The sequence below is a fragment of the Varanus komodoensis genome, unplaced genomic scaffold, assembly GCF_004798865.1.
Source record: "Varanus komodoensis strain SLA01 unplaced genomic scaffold, ASM479886v1 scaffold10, whole genome shotgun sequence".
In the NCBI taxonomy this organism is placed as follows: Eukaryota; Metazoa; Chordata; class Lepidosauria; order Squamata; family Varanidae; genus Varanus; species Varanus komodoensis.
In genome coordinates this window covers 11920066-11937901 of record NW_025335269.1, presented here as the reverse complement: position 1 = coordinate 11937901, position 17836 = coordinate 11920066, and the positions used below count along the sequence as shown (strand labels likewise).

At 40.8% G+C, this 17836-nt stretch overlaps 1 protein-coding gene across 4 annotated transcripts in view; it reads right to left on the bottom strand.

The window, feature by feature from the left end:
* Positions 1 to 2409, bottom strand: part of GLI3 (GLI family zinc finger 3) — a 476769-nt gene extending 474360 nt beyond the window's left edge. For all 4 annotated transcript variants that reach the window (XM_044454104.1, XM_044454087.1, XM_044454118.1 and 1 more), the window contains exon 1: positions 2345 to 2409. The gene's annotated coding sequence lies outside the window, so the exon portion shown is untranslated. The remainder of the gene's footprint in view (positions 1 to 2344) is intronic.
* Positions 2410 to 17836: the final 15427 nt, after the last annotated feature.

Sequence of the window (17836 nt, the reverse complement as noted above, 5' to 3'; positions counted from 1 at the left end):
AGGAGAATGTAAATTCTCCTACTTACATATAATGCATGTGCATTTCTGACTAAATCTTAAGGAAATCACACAAGCCTAGTTTGTGACACACATATCTGTCTAGTGATTGTTCTGTTCCTAACCTCCTCTGCAATCCTTCATCCCTCTACTAGGTCAATTGTAGACGCCTGGTTATAAACAGATGGACTTTCCAAACTCATTTACTCATTTACCTTAATGACAACAGCAATATTGTACTGGAAGAGCTGCAAATGATAGAAATAGCAGCCATGACTGTGAATCTCAGGGGGAAATATAGCAGATTGGCTTATCCTAAGGGCAGAAGGAAGAGACAAGTTCCTCAAGTATGGAGGCAACGACTCCCAGGGTACAAAATGCTGAACAAACACCTGAATTTTGCAACAGTAAACACTTGAACAATAGAAGCCTGGAAATGACATTTGCATGCTATAATTGTTTTCTGATCATAAATCAAAACCAGCCTTTGATGTAATTGAGTGAGATTCTTATTGAAGAATTTTAGAGATGCACCAATTCCTACTGCAGCTTCTTTGCGCCCTTAGCCTATTGAGGACTTGAATGTGCAGCCTTGGGTTTAGTCATTTATTGTGAATGTTTTCGCATGTAAATATTAAAAGGCCATTTTGACAATAGCCGAGGAACACAACATGTGTCAATCTAAGATGCATAATATTTCCCATAGCTAGGACTTCTTTATTCTGAATAGCTCCATAAAAGCAGCTTTCTTAATCTCTCTAGCACAGTTACTGTATAGATTTTGTAACTAATGGAATGGTGTGTAGTTCTTCTCAATAGATGCATCCTGTATTCAATTTTGAAAAAGCCAACTAGGCAGTAGGAGGCAAGAGATTGAAGTCTGTCTTAGCATTTCCTTTTCCAGGACTTGATCTGTTGTGGTACAAGAGGTTTTCTTTAAAGGGGGGAGGGGGGAGGAGGCGTTTTTACAAAGCGTTTGGTTTTCATTTGAAATTGCTTTGTAACCTTGTAAACGACCAGAAAGTTGTATATAAGGGAGTTAACTGGTTGTCTGTGGGCAACAGGAACATCTTTCAGTTACAGCTGGTTTAAGGACAATCTCATGAGCTCTGTTAGAGCAGAAACATGGCACTGATTGCATTTCGATTACAAATAAAACTGCTCTGTATTTTTACGAAAACGTTAAGAATTATTGCAAAGGCCCTGGCTGTATAACCTTTCTTTTATCTTTGTTGGAACTTTGTTTTATCTATGGAATGGAAAGAATTCTGCATAAACCATCAAGTTCTGTCCTTTAGGGACACCCTGATGCATGATAATGATGTTTGGACTTTCCACAGTTCAAGCTGTCATCTGGCTAGAGGGCTTCCTTCACTCTCTCTGTCCATCCAATGATAAGTTAATTTACCAATCTAATCTCACCCTACAGTACTGGGCTCCAAGCAACAGGCAATTTTGCCTGCCAAATCTTACATTTGACAGAGCCATGAAAGAGTAACAGATCCCAAAGTAGTCTTTCCCTTAGTAGGACAGAGGGCTTTCACTCTCTGAAGCTAACTTTGCATTTCCTTTAATTCACAACTGTATGCAACCCTTTATGGAACTCATAGAAAGTCATTACAGGATTCTCAGCTGCAGAATGTCAAATCCATCTTACATCTATATCTACACACTTCCCTACCATCTATATTATCACTGTGCTACAAGAACAAGCACTTAGTATTAAAATTTAAACTATCAAATATTCAAATTGACTGATTTACTCCAAAGTACTTGTACACTTCAGGAATGTAGTTTTAAATTTCAGTTTTCTGGTACCTCAGTAAAAACCTGCTAACCATTTTTGCAATGTATAACTTCCACTATGTCAAAGAATGTCCCCTCATATATGTTATACCTACAGCAGAAAGTCTGAATGAATCTTAATAGAGTGACTGTCTAGTTCAACCAGCAAAACCAAGGTAGAGCCCAACCCATCTAAACATTGTGTCAAAAGGAATGACAAACCAGTTCAGATATTAGGAAATACTTCTCCTTTTGCTGTCCTGTGGGTGGTGCTGCATGGAGCAAGTAGTAGTAGCCTGCCCCTATGAATCTGTACATGCAGGTGCCCCTGGCTTGCAACAATTTGTATGAGTCTTTTAGTTCTTCTCTACCCATCTCTGCAACAATCTTTGCAGTTTCTTTGTCAGAATGCAATTCCACATAGCTGCAATATGCATGAGCATAAAGGAGCTTATATACTCGCCTTCGCCCTTCTGATACATATCAAAGAGCATCAACTAACTCACTCCTGAAAAACACCCCAAGTTCAAGTTTTGGTGGGCACTTGGGCAAGAGTATCTACCTCTTTGTCACTGTTGCTGTTATCCATTCATTTGCCTCTCCCTCCAGGCCTGGTTCACACAGCCTCTGAGACTAGGGAGTGAGAACAAGACAAGCAGAAGTTAGTACCATGGACACTTGTGCATCAAGAGAGAAAGAAAGCAGGCAGGCAGGCAGGCATTTGCCTAACGTATATGCTGATGTATATGTATATATGCACATTTATTATATGTCTATCCTTTTTTCCTTTTCAAGGAACTCAAGACAGCTTATATAATTCTCCACCTCCTCTCAGTCTTATTCTCAGAACAATAACCCTGTGCAGTAGGTTGGGCTGAGAGTCCCAGACCAGCCCAAAGTAACCAGTGACTGAGTGGGAGCTAGAAGCCAGACCCAGTACCACATTCTTAACCACTATACCACACTAGCTTTCATAATCTAGGCATGATTCCTATGATTAGGGAAGCCTGTGAATAAACAGCTTATGTGCCTACTAATACTGGCTCTAGCAAAGGAAATTCCAGGCTTTCCTTTGTGCACATGAGTGCTAGGAAGTGAAACTTTCTACAGGGCCTCCAAGGCTCATGCAGCCCATGGGTTCTCCACTCCTGGCTTAAAGATAGAAATGGGAGGAATGTTTATCAGATTTGCAGACAATGCAAAACTAACATGGATTACTAACACTTCAGCAAGCACGGACACCATTCGAAATTACTTTACTAGAATGGAAAGTAGCCCAAACCAGAGTCTGCCCAGAACATTTTGCTGCCTGAGGCAGAGCAACAAATGGAACCCCAAATTTTATTTGCCCAGATATTTTCTTGACCACTAGCATTGTCTGCTACCCTTGGGTATTTACTCTTAGTTATTTTAAATGAGATGCTTCATTGCCTTTGTTCTTGTTTTATTGATCCAGTTTAATGTAATATAGTACAATTTTACTTTGGGAACAACTGTGGCATTAAAAAAAAAAAAAGGATTGAACAAGCACACAAACAAGATGACACCGTAATGAGGTGGCCTAAGTCATTCTAGGGGACAGGTCAAGAAGAAGTGCCTGGGTGCTATTGCTGTGCTATGTACATGACATCCACTAATGGAGTGCTTCAGGGTTCTTGAACCACATGCTCTTTAACATGAAATGAAAATGCTGGGTGAAGTCATCTAGATATTTGGCTAAAATGCTTCCTAACTTCAGAGGAGAGTGTATGAATTATGAGTTTCAGACAAGGGTAGGTTTGATAGAGGGCTCCCTCTTCTGGATTTTGATTTAATTTCTTTTGCTAAAAGAATTGTTACACTTTCTAAAATAGACTTAAGATTAATTTACATTGGTCATGGACTCCACTGTAATGTACTGCCCTGTCCCCAAAAATATGAGCTCCTCTCCACCATCTCGTTCAAAACATGTTGCTGCAGGAGAGCTTTGCAAATACTCTGACTAATAGCAAGACAAACAAGTCGGTCCTAGTTCAAATCAAGCCAGAGCTTTCCTTAGAAGCAAAAATAACAAAACTGAGGCTGTCATCTTCAGACATATTATAAGAAGGCAGGACTTGCTGGAGAAGAGAATCATGTTAGGAAAAGTTAGAAGATGAAAAGGAAGACCAAATATGAGCTGGAGTGACTCCATAAAGGAAGCCACAGCCTTGAACTTGGAAAAGTTGAACAAAACTGTCATGGACAGATTTTGGAGGGCTTTCATTCATAGGATTGCCAAAGGCTGAAGATGACTTGGTGGCACATAGCAACAGCAACACCACCACTATCTCACAGAAGTGACAATATCACAGACCCAGCTCTAAACTTTTCCTGGAACTCTAGATTCAAGTCTTACTGAAAGGTCATAGTGAATCCTGGGTGAATTACTATTCTTTCTAAAGAGAAGGGGTGTTGTAGACTGCTTCTTTAAGGAGTAAGTCCAGAAGGCCTCGGTGTTAGTAGGAATGCTTTAATATCTCATCAAAATCACTAGAAGTTTGACCTATGACCTCTATAATCATTTGAGAGGTCAGGACAATCTTGGACCAATATAACTGTACCAAGTAGTTCTGCGTTTTCCTGTCTTATAATTAATAGCTCTTGCATTGGAAGACATCTGGTGTGCATTGCTGTTCTGATATAAAAAGTAGAGTTAAGGTAAATTCAGAAGGCTGTTTTTTTTCTTCCAACACAAAGCATGTTTTTGGGGGGTTATTTCCATGACAATTCAACCAATCCTAGCATTCCCAAGTCTTACTGATCTCAGTGGACCAGAGCTAGGTATGGGCTGAAGTCTGTGTAAATCAAGAGTGCAGAACAATAGTTCCAGGAGTTAAATGAATCCAAATCATTTGGAGGTTTTCTGGGTTTTGTGCAGTTTTTTCCCCCATTCTAAAAGGCTGAAATGCTGCCCTTAAACTTTAGTTAGTGGAAGTAAGAGCTTTAAGCCAAGATATGCTGGGGGCTGTATTTAGGCCTGTCCCTTTTGTCACTGGTCCTGCCAATCTCTGGAATGTGGCCCCTGAAAGTGTCTCTGAAAAGGAATTTCGAATTTGGGCTGAAAGGGGTTCTGCATTCATTTCATACATCAATGGAACTTTTGATATTTGTCTAGAACTATCGCTCTTTCAATTCCTGTGCATTTGGTAATCAGGTTTTCTGACTAAGTCGAAACTGGCAACAGCCCCGTAAGCTAGGAAAGAATAGTAGAGCTGCTTGAATGCAAGGGGAAGTGGAATATCTCTGAAACATGACTGTACATTTATCGTATTATTACCTAATAATCCAGAAAGGAAAGGCCCCAGGTTACAAAAACCAATACAGGGGAAGAAACAGGATGTGTCTGAATTAGTCATATGCAAAACTACAGGAAAATTTCATTTTCAGTTCCATTTTTCCAGCCTCAAACAACAGATTGTCATGGAGAATTCACCAATTTCAGCTAATTTTGATTGCACTTCACTTATGATGTGATTTGTAGGTATTTTTGTAATCTTCTGTATATTTAGATAAGGGAAGAAAGCTGGTTAAGACATGCTGGAAGTTGTAGGTATTTTTCTGTCTAAACATGTCTAGGATTGTACCCTAAGTTAACTGAACTTTGCTCCCATTAAAATCAATGTGCTGAGTTCATCATGACTTAGTTTCCATTCAAATAAGTAGGGATTAAATGCCACTAACTTAATCTAGATCCAAACCACATTATTCTCCAACATATACTATGGCCATATATCCTCTTTACAGAGAACATGCACCTCTCCGAAACACTGCCAAAGGGTTGTCCTCTATTTTGAATATGTCTGCTTGAAGGGCTGTTCAGAACAAGTCAAATTTACTGCTTTCTGGTTCAGGGAAAAGCTGTAAAGATCATGCTTGCAACCAGTGAGAATTATGGGTTCTTTCAATATCCTGCATCTGCAAGATAGAATCAAGATCTGTAAATGCTGGCAGTACAGCTAAGGGTGCATGGTACATTTGAGCTCCATATTTGGTAGCTTCAACATAATTTCTATTTTTGTAAAAAGTTGGTGGGCTCCATGGCTAACAGCTTCTCCAGATGAGACAATCTGGGCAGAGGCTGCAGCACATGGAAAAAGGGCTAGGCCACCCTCCCCATGCACCATAGCCAGACATGGAGCAAACAAAATGAATCCTCAGAGAAGGTAGACAATAAATATCACTTGCTATAGCCAAGGGAAGAGCACCACCAGCTTTCCTGAATTGCTAAGGAGGGTCATAAAAGCATTTGCAATAGTGAATTCATTATCTGGGATATGGAATCTGTTGCTGCTCATTCCAGGACTTGATACATATAGATCAGAGCATGAATTGTTGTTTTGGATGGCTAATTCCAAAGGGTGCCCTGTTATACAGTCTGTGACCTCCATCCCTGTAGTTTTTTTTTTAAAGAACATGGAAGGGTCGGGATTTTGATTTTTTTTTTCTTTTTGCTTTAGCTGACAAAATGGTAAGAAAAGGAAGGTGGGGAATCCTGATCAGCACTGGCTCCTCTGTTTTTCCTCCTCTCTCCCATGCCATTCCTAAACTCAGTGTTGCACTAACATTAGTGCTCAACCCAAACAATTCCTTCAATTATTCATGGCATTCGACTTGTGCACTGCTAGGCACTTTAGGGCCTGGGCCCATAGAGATGTGCATCTCTATTAAAACAAACAAACTGCATATGCTCTTTGTGTGTGTGTTCATATATAGATATGGTAGATAAAGTTGTTTCATAGATTGATAGATAAATATAGATATATGAAAACCTAAGAATGAATTACTAGGATTTATTTACATTTCCAGAAGGCAAAAACAGTCACTTCCAAATTGCCTCCAATAAATAAATTATTCCATTAATTACCAGCCTGCTTCAGATCATCTCTAATCACAAGACCAAGATATAATACACACTTGGGATATCCAGAGAAGGGCCTCCAAGTCTGTTTAACATATCAGGGCCGAGTCCTAGCAATGCTCATGGCAACCCAGTGCCTGACTAATGAGGGAAAACAAATAGGATGAATCTCAGATTGGTGCCCAAGTTCATACAACTCTTGCTTGCCACCAGCCAGAGTTCCGTTCCCTGTTGGTCCAGGGACAGAAAGGATGGTGTTGGGTCAAAGCTCATGAGGCCAATTATTATAAGAATTCAACCCAAGCACTTGCAAAAAGCAGTCAGCTGTAACTCCCCAGATCATGCCAACTGGGAAGAAGTCTCTTTCATGGAGCACACATGCACAGCTGCACTCTAAGACTAATTTTTTAATTGGGAAAAGGTGTTCCCAACCTGCCTGACCACAAATGTTTCTCTACTGATGTTTGTGCAGAAATGCACCCAGTCACACAACCAATTGATTGGTTTCCCCTCCCGACATCCTGGGAAACCAGATAGACATTGCTTGTGGACACACCACATTTGCCTGAGAGCTTGCGGATTTACATCTACTTAAAGTGTCGTTTAAAAGCTGGGTGTTTAGGGGTCTGAAAAAATGGAGGCTACACCTGCTCCTAACTATCATGTGAGAACACTTTGGACTATAAGTTCTTTACCCTGCCTTTGCAGTAAAGGTTGTAACAGTTGTACAGTATGTATTAACCAATCCTGCTGTCAGTGTAAGAGGTCCTCTTCATCTTGGAAGCTCAGCATTTGAGAATAGAAGGAAACAGTTGCTTCACACCCTATTTTGCTTTGTCAATACACAAATTACTAACCTTAGGAAAATGTGCTAAATGGATAACAAAACTGAAAAAGGGTCAGAAGCCACTGAGGAAAGGCCAGCCAGCTGACCTGTAGTCCATTCACTGTGGGGGAGTATCTTGAGACAGGAACTTGCCTAACAGTGACCGGAAAGCTCTGAAATGTCTGGGAGAACCAGACTTACAAGTGAAATTTGGGTTTTTTCCTTATTAGATAGATATTCCTGTACAGGAGAGAATGGCAAATAACTACTTATCCTGAGCAGAACAGTTGAGAATATATTACATGTAAGAGACTGATGTTATCATGTTATTCATTGCTTCTAAGTTTTGAGAAGTAGCTTGGTGTATGCTCAATAACCATAGTACAAGAAAGTACAAAACTTATCCTGTTTCAGCCAGGCTGACACCCATCAGCAGGAAGGTGGAACAGGAAGGGGGAAGGACCACCATGAAGCAAACAGAAGAGGAATGGTGATAGATACCCAAGAGGCAGTTGCAAGAGAGCACAAACAGGAACTGACCTAACAAAATCCAAAACTTAAGTCAATCTTTATTTCTTCAAGCAGAGGCAAATTACTATCAGAGTGCCACCTGGAAGTGAAGTTGAAAGGAGCACAGTACACTCTAACTCTGTAGAGAGGGTTATAAGGGTCACACACCCTTGGCCTAAGAACCACGTTTGCAAAAGAGCCAATGTGTGTGGAGATCCCCCATGTTTGAGCCGTGCTTTCCATTTGTTCAGGCATGCTTGGATAGCATGAGAATTGGTACCCATGCAAATGGCACCGTGAACATACTGAAATCAGAGAGGGGACCGACAAGGGAAATCCTGATCTGTCCCACTACATATTCATCTGTATTTATTTATTTATTTAAACAACTTATATGCCGCCCCATCGCATGAGCCTCGGGGCGGCTTACAAATTATTTAACAGTGATCACAGCATTGCTGAAAGGGACACCTTTGGCTTGCTCTTGAAGAGAGCAAGAGACTACTTTAGACTCCTTATTTGACCTATCAGATAACTGTTTCCCAAAAGCAGAGAAATATCCTCTGCCTCTTCTGAGAGATCAGGGGAATGCAAGCAACATTTGCCAGAATAAAAACCAAAGTAGAGAGAACAGAATATTCCTGAAAAGCAGAACCTTTATCCTTTCTATCAGAATTTAGTGTTTTCTTAAAGGCAGTTGCATTCTCTTGTGGCCCTATCCAGGTCCCCATCTAGTCAGATCTAACTACAGCACACCAGATTTTTCCCATCATCATAATCTTTGATTTAAAGGTTATACCAGAGTATGCATTTGCAATGGTCCAATTAAGGGTTATCTATGAGTTTGGAGACCACAATGGGATAAAGGAGAGGTTGACTGAATGCAGATCTCCCTGCTATTCTTTTTCATTTTTAAAGACAACAACATGAAACAACTGAAATCTGAAACTAGTTTATACACTATCTGAGGAGAGTAACCAAACTCCCTTTGCCAGAGGCATTTTACCCCTGCAGCGGATGTTTTGGGCAGGCAACTGTCCTCATCTGATAAGAAAGGAATGAGATGCTGTCATCACCTCTCTCACCTTTCCAGAAAAGCTGGCCTATGATGTGGAGTCTTTTAAAGAAAGCCCCCTCCCCACCACCCCCATGTCTTTGTTGTGCAACCCAGAGGGACCTATGAAAAAATGAAACTTTCTCTTAGTGAGCGTCCTCCAGTCTCTGAACTGGAAATCTGAACTCAGTCATCCTTTTTTTTTTTTTTTTTAAGTGGGTGATTTGTTCCCCACTTTACAGAACAAATATGGTAAGCTCTTCCTTGTCAGGGTTGTGTAGACTGGGCTCATAATTCCCACTATTATTATGTTCTCAATGATAATAACCTAATTATTTTATGAACAGAAGGCATAGGCTGCCACATTGCCTGATTATAACACTAACTTCATTTAGGAGGTCTGGGGTGAGCAACATATGCAACCCACCCTTTATTATTAACCCCACAACCACCAAGTTTGTTGTGGCAGGGGCAGCATTAAAAAAAGATGTTTTCTTACCAAATTTGGCAGCATGGAAGCAACAATGAAGACTCAACGTCACGTTAAAATGTTTCCAAAGGCCTTCTGGGCTTGTTTATGATTTTCCTTCAGAACAAGTCATGCACTTCCCACATACTTTTACAACAAAATCATCCCCTTTTTGCCCGCTGTCACTGCTGTGCTGCTGAAGTTTGGCAGTGCATTCAGTGATGCAGGAGTAGCGAGGGGCAAAGGGACAGTACCCCAGTGAGGACTGGGGAGGCAGTGTGGTTCCCCTAAACTCTGGAATTTAGCCGTCCTTGAGACAATTGATTTGTATAGGACGGGATAAAAGTATTCTAAATAAATTTGCACATTTCAGCACCAGGGAGTAAGTCCCACTGGACTTTCTTCTGAGTAAATGTGCAAAGACTGGTGCATTATATTTACCTATTCAAGAAATGACATGTTGCATTTGAGGGTTTCATCAGCAGCCATTCCAGCAGGCTTCTGGAGGAAGCAAGGAGAACCATTCCATGAACCATGCTGAAAGAGTATTTAATTTTTTCCTTCCCCTTTCCATCCCTATTTTCCTTATGTGGTGTGTCTTTTCAGGTTGTAAGCCTGTGGGCAGAGACTTCAGGTTTTAATGTTCGTATATAAGCTCTTCTAGGAGCCTTTTCACTGAGGGGTATAAAAAAGGTTTAACTAAATTAAAATACTTTAAATAATTATTCCAAGAATACTTACATCATATTAAAGCATAAAATTCCTTATAAATCATACATTCACAAACACTAAAAGAGCAGTTAAATAATATTAGCAGGGATGGTTATGTCCAGGCAGGCAAGTTTGTATGCATACAAGTAATCTTCAAGTGCTTTAGCTCAAACCATTTAGAACACGCAGGGGTGGGCAACACATACACAAACACACCCAAAATAGCTGCATGGATGTGACTGCTTCATAGACCAAATTTTGCTTCAAAACAAGCTGAATTTTAACATAGCTACTTTCATGTGTGTGATTTTTTTTTAAAAAAAGCATCAAAGAGTGCAGCCTATAGAAGCACCAGAGGAAAATGGGTCCTAAAACTCCCAAGGTTGCCTAAGCTTGATTTAGGATTTTAAAGGACTAGCGGCACCGTAAATTGACCCTGTAATCAAACTGGCAATTTGTGCAATAGCAGGTGATTCTAGTCACCTGGTCTCTCAGGCAACTGGGCAGCCATTTTCCAAAGTGCCTTCAAGGCTAGCCCAATACACAGCATATGACAATAGTGAATATAACCAGGGCCTATATGACTATGGCAAGATGGGCTTTTTCTCTGGATGGGCTCACATCACAGTCTAAATTGGACACGCTCAAGTAAGGCTAGAAAAGATGCCTGAAACCCTGGAGAACCACCACTGTCAGTCAATGAGAACAATACTGGGAAATGTGACCCTAGCTGATAAAAGGTCATTCTGATTACTGGAACTACCAAAGCCACTCATGCTTCTAGTAACAGCATCAAGTCCAAAAGAAGCCCCAAACTGTGAACTTGGTCTTTTAGGGAAGTGCAACCCCATCCAGAACCAGTTGGATACCTCAGATCGGCATATTTCCACACACATGGTTCCATCTTACCTGGATTAAGTTCCAATTCATTTGCTGTCATCAATTGCAAAACTGCCTTTAGACACCTGTTCAGCTCTCCGCAGTTTCCCTAGAGCCCCTTTAGAAGTGCTGGTGAGGAGTATGGCCACTGCATTCATCAAGGCTAAGTGTCCACTGGCCCTGTAGCCTCTCACATGATCCCTGATTATGGATGGATAGATATGTGACTATTGTAAGAAAGAAAAAAGCCACTGGGGAAAAGAATGCCAGAGATGTAGCAGCCGTGTTATCAGTGTCTGTGGGCAGGATCAAATGAAGATTAATATTTGTGCAGCCTAAATATTTCCTAGGAAAAATATCTACCTTTAACCTGACAATCAGAAGTTTATGCACAGTCCCTATCTAAGTCTAAATTTCCTTTGGATCTCAAAGCATGAAAAATGCAAATGAAAATGAGTTTCTCTGAAGTCATGTAAAAGACTAACAGTGTGATCAACTTCTTTGATGACATTATGATGAAAATGTGCAGCAACAATCTCTGCTGACCCTTCACCAGCCACCAACTGCCCCAAGCACTTTCTGTTGGTCGACTGTCACCTCAGCAGTATCACTGAGCACCTCCCATCCTCTCAGTGCACTGGGGTAATTTGCCTTGAGAAACCAAACTGCCAGAAGCAAATTGTTCAGAGCTTTGCTCCCTTGTATAGTCTTTTTCATGACCATGCCTGTCACTGCACACAAGTGGCTGCAATTTCCCCTCAAGCATCATGTGTAAAGGTTATCTTTCTCTAAATACTGAAGTGGAATTGTACCAGTAGGAATGCTAATCCCACCTAAGTCTTTACCATAAAGGGCAGTGGGGTTTTCATCTCGCAACTTCTACTGAGGGCGGAGTTACATTTTGAAGCAGGTGGAGGCCAAGGGATTGCCTCAATAAATACCATCAATGCTCTCTTGCTATCGGTTATCCTAGACTGCTTCTCTCTTGTTTGCAATTCACTGGAAGTAACTGGACAACAATGTTGAGCAAAAAATCAATTCCCTCAGCTCTTGTTCTTATTCTGATCATACAAGGTAAGTAAAATGCATTATAAAAGCACAGCTTAAGAGGAATATGAAGGTTGTTAAATGCTGCTGTTAAATCTAATAAACAATAATGCCTCAATTTCAAAGCAATGACTGAAATGGAAAGATGACAACGTACCATGATAGGTATCCTCTCTGAGAACTTCATAGCAAAGACTGCCTTGAAGTACTTCCAAATTTCACTGCAAAAAGCATTAGTCTAATTCAACAGATGGTCCCTGGTCTATTTCAATGGACTGGCTAGCAGCTGTTGATTGTTAGGCTTCTTAGACTGGTGAACTAGGAAAACCTTGAATTAAGCCTGCAAAACTATTCTTTGGCAAAAATGCATATACAAGTTTAGTTAACATGGATAGATATGCCTTAACCGTTTGAAAATGCTGCATATGCTCTCTTGCTTTAAAAATATAAAATACACTAATGCATGACACAGTAAGAATGGTGATATGGCAAGAAAGGTTGCATGATGTTGAAGCCAAACTACAACTGCTCTAATGCTGCCATCCTATTGTACTGCACAGCTGCATTCAGCTTAAGGTTTATTACTGAGGTTTATTATTTTTAATTTTCCAGAGGCATGTCTTGCCCCAGTAACCCAGGAGCCAAGTGAGTTGCCACCTGTTGAGTCAAGCAAAGGACCCAGCAGTGAAGAAAGCAGAGAACCACCAAGCTTGGAACCCAGTTTGCAGCCAAGCTTGGAACCAAGTGAGGAGCCAAGCTCGAAACCAAGTGAGGAGCCAAGCTCGGAACCAGGTGAGGAGCCAAGCATGGAACCAAGCGAGGAGCCAAGCTCGGAACCAAGTGAGGAGCCTAGTATACAGCCAACTGAAGACCTAAATTGGGAAGCCAGTGGGGAATTCAGTGGAGAAGGAGAACCAACTATGGAACCAAGTACAGATCCAAGCGGGCAACCTACTGTTGAGGCAAGTGAATACCCAACTGAGAAATCAAGCACAGAGCCAAGTGGGAAACCCATCCCAGAATATAACCTGCAACCAGGAGACTTTTTGAAAGTACTGCCAAGTGAAGAACCACATGGATATATAAACACAAACACAACCACAGAATCAGTCCTACAACCAAGACCAAGTACACCGCAAGCAGAGATGCGTAGTAAGTTAATTATGCTATTATTGTTGCCTTGTTAGTAACAACCCTTCATCTAAGATCTGACCCAAACTTTGCATGAAGTTTGGCATCCCTCTTCTGTACCATTAATACAACGTCCAACATGGGTTGGGGTCACAACAGAGTGAACATCCTAGAATGACACAATCTGCATCAATGGTGCTTGTCAGTGTGCTAGATAAATGCAATGCAGTGTTCCCAATTCACACAAATTCAGTGCCACATACTTGTGGAATGTATAACATACAAACCAACTCTCCATTTCAAATGCAGATATGAGAAGAAGTTAACAAAAGGTTCTATTAATTCTTTGCATCAGGAAGAACTCCAGTGCAATCTTCAGCTCTTTTGCCCTTTCTGTGCTTACCTCCAGACTCACCAACCAGACTCACCTCCAGACTTTAAGTGCCATGTCTATTGACTAGCACTGTGCAAATTACCAGGATTTGGGGCTTATACACCATATTTATATGCAGATTAGCAATGGTATGTCATCCATTAAACTCTATGCTTATGAGCAAATATACCTGACCAACTTAGAATTGACTAGCACATGAGGAGTGAGCAGACACAATGCTTTTCCACAAGAACCAAAACTGTACACATTGTGCAACGCAACATGGTGCTGAGACTTCTAATCCTGTGATTCTGCATGCTCCATTGAAGAAAAAAATACATTGATCAGAGATTCAGTTAACCAAGCTGATGTCATCATCCTAAAATACAGGCACAACATACACTGCAAACCTTAGTATGTTTACTCCAAAGTAAATCCTTCTAAAGGGATTTACTCATCTCTGTAGGGGTTAGTACGAGTATATGGACTTGTATATACAGCAGAAAATTATAAATGTCTACTCAGAAGTAAGTCCCACTAAGTTTAAGGAAATACTGGTGCTGAACAGGGATCCCAAATGATTAGAGAACAGCTGGTGCTGGGGCCAATGCTGCCCACCACAGCATGTTTTCTTTCCTTAATTTTTTAAAAAAATGCTATATACTCCAGTTAAGTAAGGCAAACATGTAAATAGTTACAAATGCCCCTTATTATTTTTTTCTTTTAAACATATTAGCCTCTTTTATAACAAGAAAGGTGCTTATTCCCAAATAAACGGTGTTTGGTGGATGAAAACTCCATTTTACACCTATAACCATGGTGGTGTTATGATTTTAAGTGAGTTTAAAATGCACCAATGCATATGTTTTAGTGAGTTTCTTTCTTTCTACAAGCAGTAGAAAACAGTTGATGTTTTTTCAGGGGTTTTGCTGTAACATATCAGGACTGTAGATGCCAAGGTAAAGCTTGGTTCCTGGATGGTGACATGGAAGGGGGAAAGACAAGAAATGCTGGCTGTGTGCTTCACAGCTGCAGTAATGTCTAAATGGGGCCCTGTTAAGACCATTACATCCAGGGCCTAAAATTACCTAGCTACCCTTTTTCCATGAGATCTAGTCATGGATCCCATTTGTAAGCTTCGGTCTGTCCCCAAAAGACTAAGTGGGAGAGAGGAGTAATCACAGCTTCTCCTCCCATTCCCTCCCGGGTTCTGTGACCTTTTTCTCAAGCAAGGGGGTGCTCCCAGTGTAAAGAGTCTTCTTTCTCAGTGCATTGGGAGATTTAAGGGAGCATGGCCTGCATTCAGGCTATGAGGTCACAACCCTAAATACAGCAGCACTGCCTCCATGCAGAGCCTTCACATGGATTAATGAAAAAAGAAATTAAGCACCTGATCTCCCTACCACAGAAAGCAGAGAAGGAAGCAACAGGGAGGTTGTTCAAGTTGATTCAGGGAGGAATGAGGTGCTGAGAAGCCAGTCCTTCATCCTGGACGTTTCTGTGGGAATCTTTGACTGCATACACTTGCCACACAGCACTTGTATCACCAGAGGAGTTCACCCACTTATATGGATAAGAATGCTCCTTTTTAACCAGCTAGAGCAGTTGTCCTCAACCTGGTGCCCTTTGGTTGTGTTAAGATTACAACTCCTAGCAGGCCCTGGGCCTGCTGGTAGTTGCAAGTCTAACAAGGGGGAGCATCAGGTGGTGGAAAACTAAACTATAACTGCTTAATAACTATATTCTTTCCTTACTGACTGCCTTTCTGGAAACTTAAGAAATAGGGAACTGCCAACTTCACCCTGGTGACTGGGGCTTAGGTTACCTAACAGTGCTGCCAGTGTGTGACTGTACATATATGTGATTTTCCTAGCAGCATTCTTGTGCCTTTAATACAATCAAGACAAGCAGGAGTCCTGCAGGTGAAACACTTCCCATATTGTATTTGCCTGATAAAGAAAAAAGTTTGCTAGTTGTGAACTTTTGGTTATCTTGCAGGTGATAAGGGCAGAGGATTCCTGCCAGGGTGCAAAAACAAAAAGAATAACTGTAACTTATGTAATTAATGCCTTGCTTATTCACGTTATCAGTGTTAGCCATGAAACACTGTGAGGTCTTCATGTAACTTAAACATGATAATAATGGACATATGGGAAAAACTCACCTTTGAGATAAATATCAAGTTTGCTCCAAATATGTACAAGATTTTGAATAGCAGTGTAGTGATATTTTTTGAAGTGTGGGCACTTATCACCATGGTCCCCATGGCCACATGCTCAACTAGAACCCCAAAGTCCAATCTGTTGTGGTGATTTAGTTTAACAAACTAATTCTAGCAGTTTTCATCTCTAGCAGGAGCTGGTCTTAGCAGAAGCAGGTAATTTAACATTACCCATTGTCTTAATTGACCATTCAAAAGAAAAGCAATGCAAATAACTTGCATTGCAACAGGGAACACTGTATTTTAACTGCTGGGAGCCCCCATCCCCACCCCATCTACCATCTGGGCTGCAGCTAAAATCAGAGGAAAAGGGGAATTCTGAGTGAGGAGGTGGTGCATGGTGTGTGAGCCCTGGCTCCCCTACCACACTGAACAGTTTTTAATATAATAGAAATAAATATGCCAATTATTTTGGGTTAGGTACTCCAATGTTGTGACATAGCCCTGAACCAAATTTTGGAAGGAAAATGTTTTTATTTACAAAACTGACTTAATCTAGAAGCTCTGTACAATTTCATCTCTGCTAAAAATGGTCTAGTGTGCAAACCCCGTTCTCTAGTTTTATTTCATTTTTTTTGTCTTTAGAATAAAAAGAAAATGAAACCAGAAAGGGAACTTGCATGGATGCCTTCCTCATCATCTTGGCTTGACTGAAACAGCTCTACAGGAGAGGGGAATACCAGGTCTCCCTTGTTTTCAAGCTGGAAAGGCTTAAAGCTAATTGCCTGAGTTTCAGTGAAATTCAAATCATTTCACCCTGCATCCCTTTTCACTTTATTTATTAATCTGTGATGCATTAGAGCTCTCCAACAAGAACATGCTTGCAGGAACATTCTGTGTGTCTGCCAGACTCCATGCACAATTTTTATTTCTTCAGATTTAATTGTATTTTTAAGGGAGACACTGACATGGTGCCATCTTTGTGTTTTGGAGCTCAGATCTCACCTCTGCTTTTACTTAGGCTCTTGGGCCAGTTTTCCCTTAGCCTTCTGAGAAATAAGTATTTTGTGATTGGCCACACCCACCCATTTTATGTACATGCAAGCCCCTTGTCCATGGCAACCATTCTGTGGGAATGCCCAAAGATATGCTGTGTTACTGCTATCCACACTTCTTCTTCTGATCTGATCCACTACACTTTGTCAACAATGGACTTTCTGTGTTATATACAAGTGTACCTCTGCTTTTAAAAAAAAAACACCTTAAAATAAAACACATCACAAACCTGCAGTTTGCCTTGTTACTATCACCAATCCATTTGTTTCTCTTCTCTTTTCATTCAAACCCTTTGTATACTTTGAACAAAGTAGTACTGATTTTAATGGGACTTAGTGATAAATATTCTTCAAGCTATAGCTTTAAAGCTCTTTTTTGTAATGGGTATGAATCACAGCAGGGCTCAGGGAAGTGTGTCTTTCAGTTAGTCTCTAGCCTGTGACCTTGTTGAACTCAATTTTCTGTTCACCCCAGCTAGTCTGGCCCATGGAAAGGGGTGACAAAACGAGAGGGGATATACTGGCACTTCGCTTGTGTATTAACCATGCAATCCTTTGCATTTTTACTAGGTGTAAAGCCTACCATGAGTTTCTTTCATGCATGTGTGGATAAGAGTGCAGTATTACTTTCTTACAAACTATCAGAATTGTTAAGGTCTTTCTTAATAAGCCAAAGCCATATAATATGGTAAAAGCACTCATAACTATGCAAATATAGGATACAGATGCACATATCTGCTTCTAAACAAAGCAGCCAAATGGCTAACTCCAGCCCATCCAGAAATCTCAGAGGTGGGCATGAGCACAGACACTAAATCTTGCTGATTCAAGTGGCTCATTTTGTGTTTGCCCAGACATGAGGCATGGAGTTTGCCTCTTCACACAGACCAAGCTGCATGTGCGACAGAATGCCTCTTCAGGGTTGGGTTTAGGGGTGTCATTTGCAATGCTACCAGGAC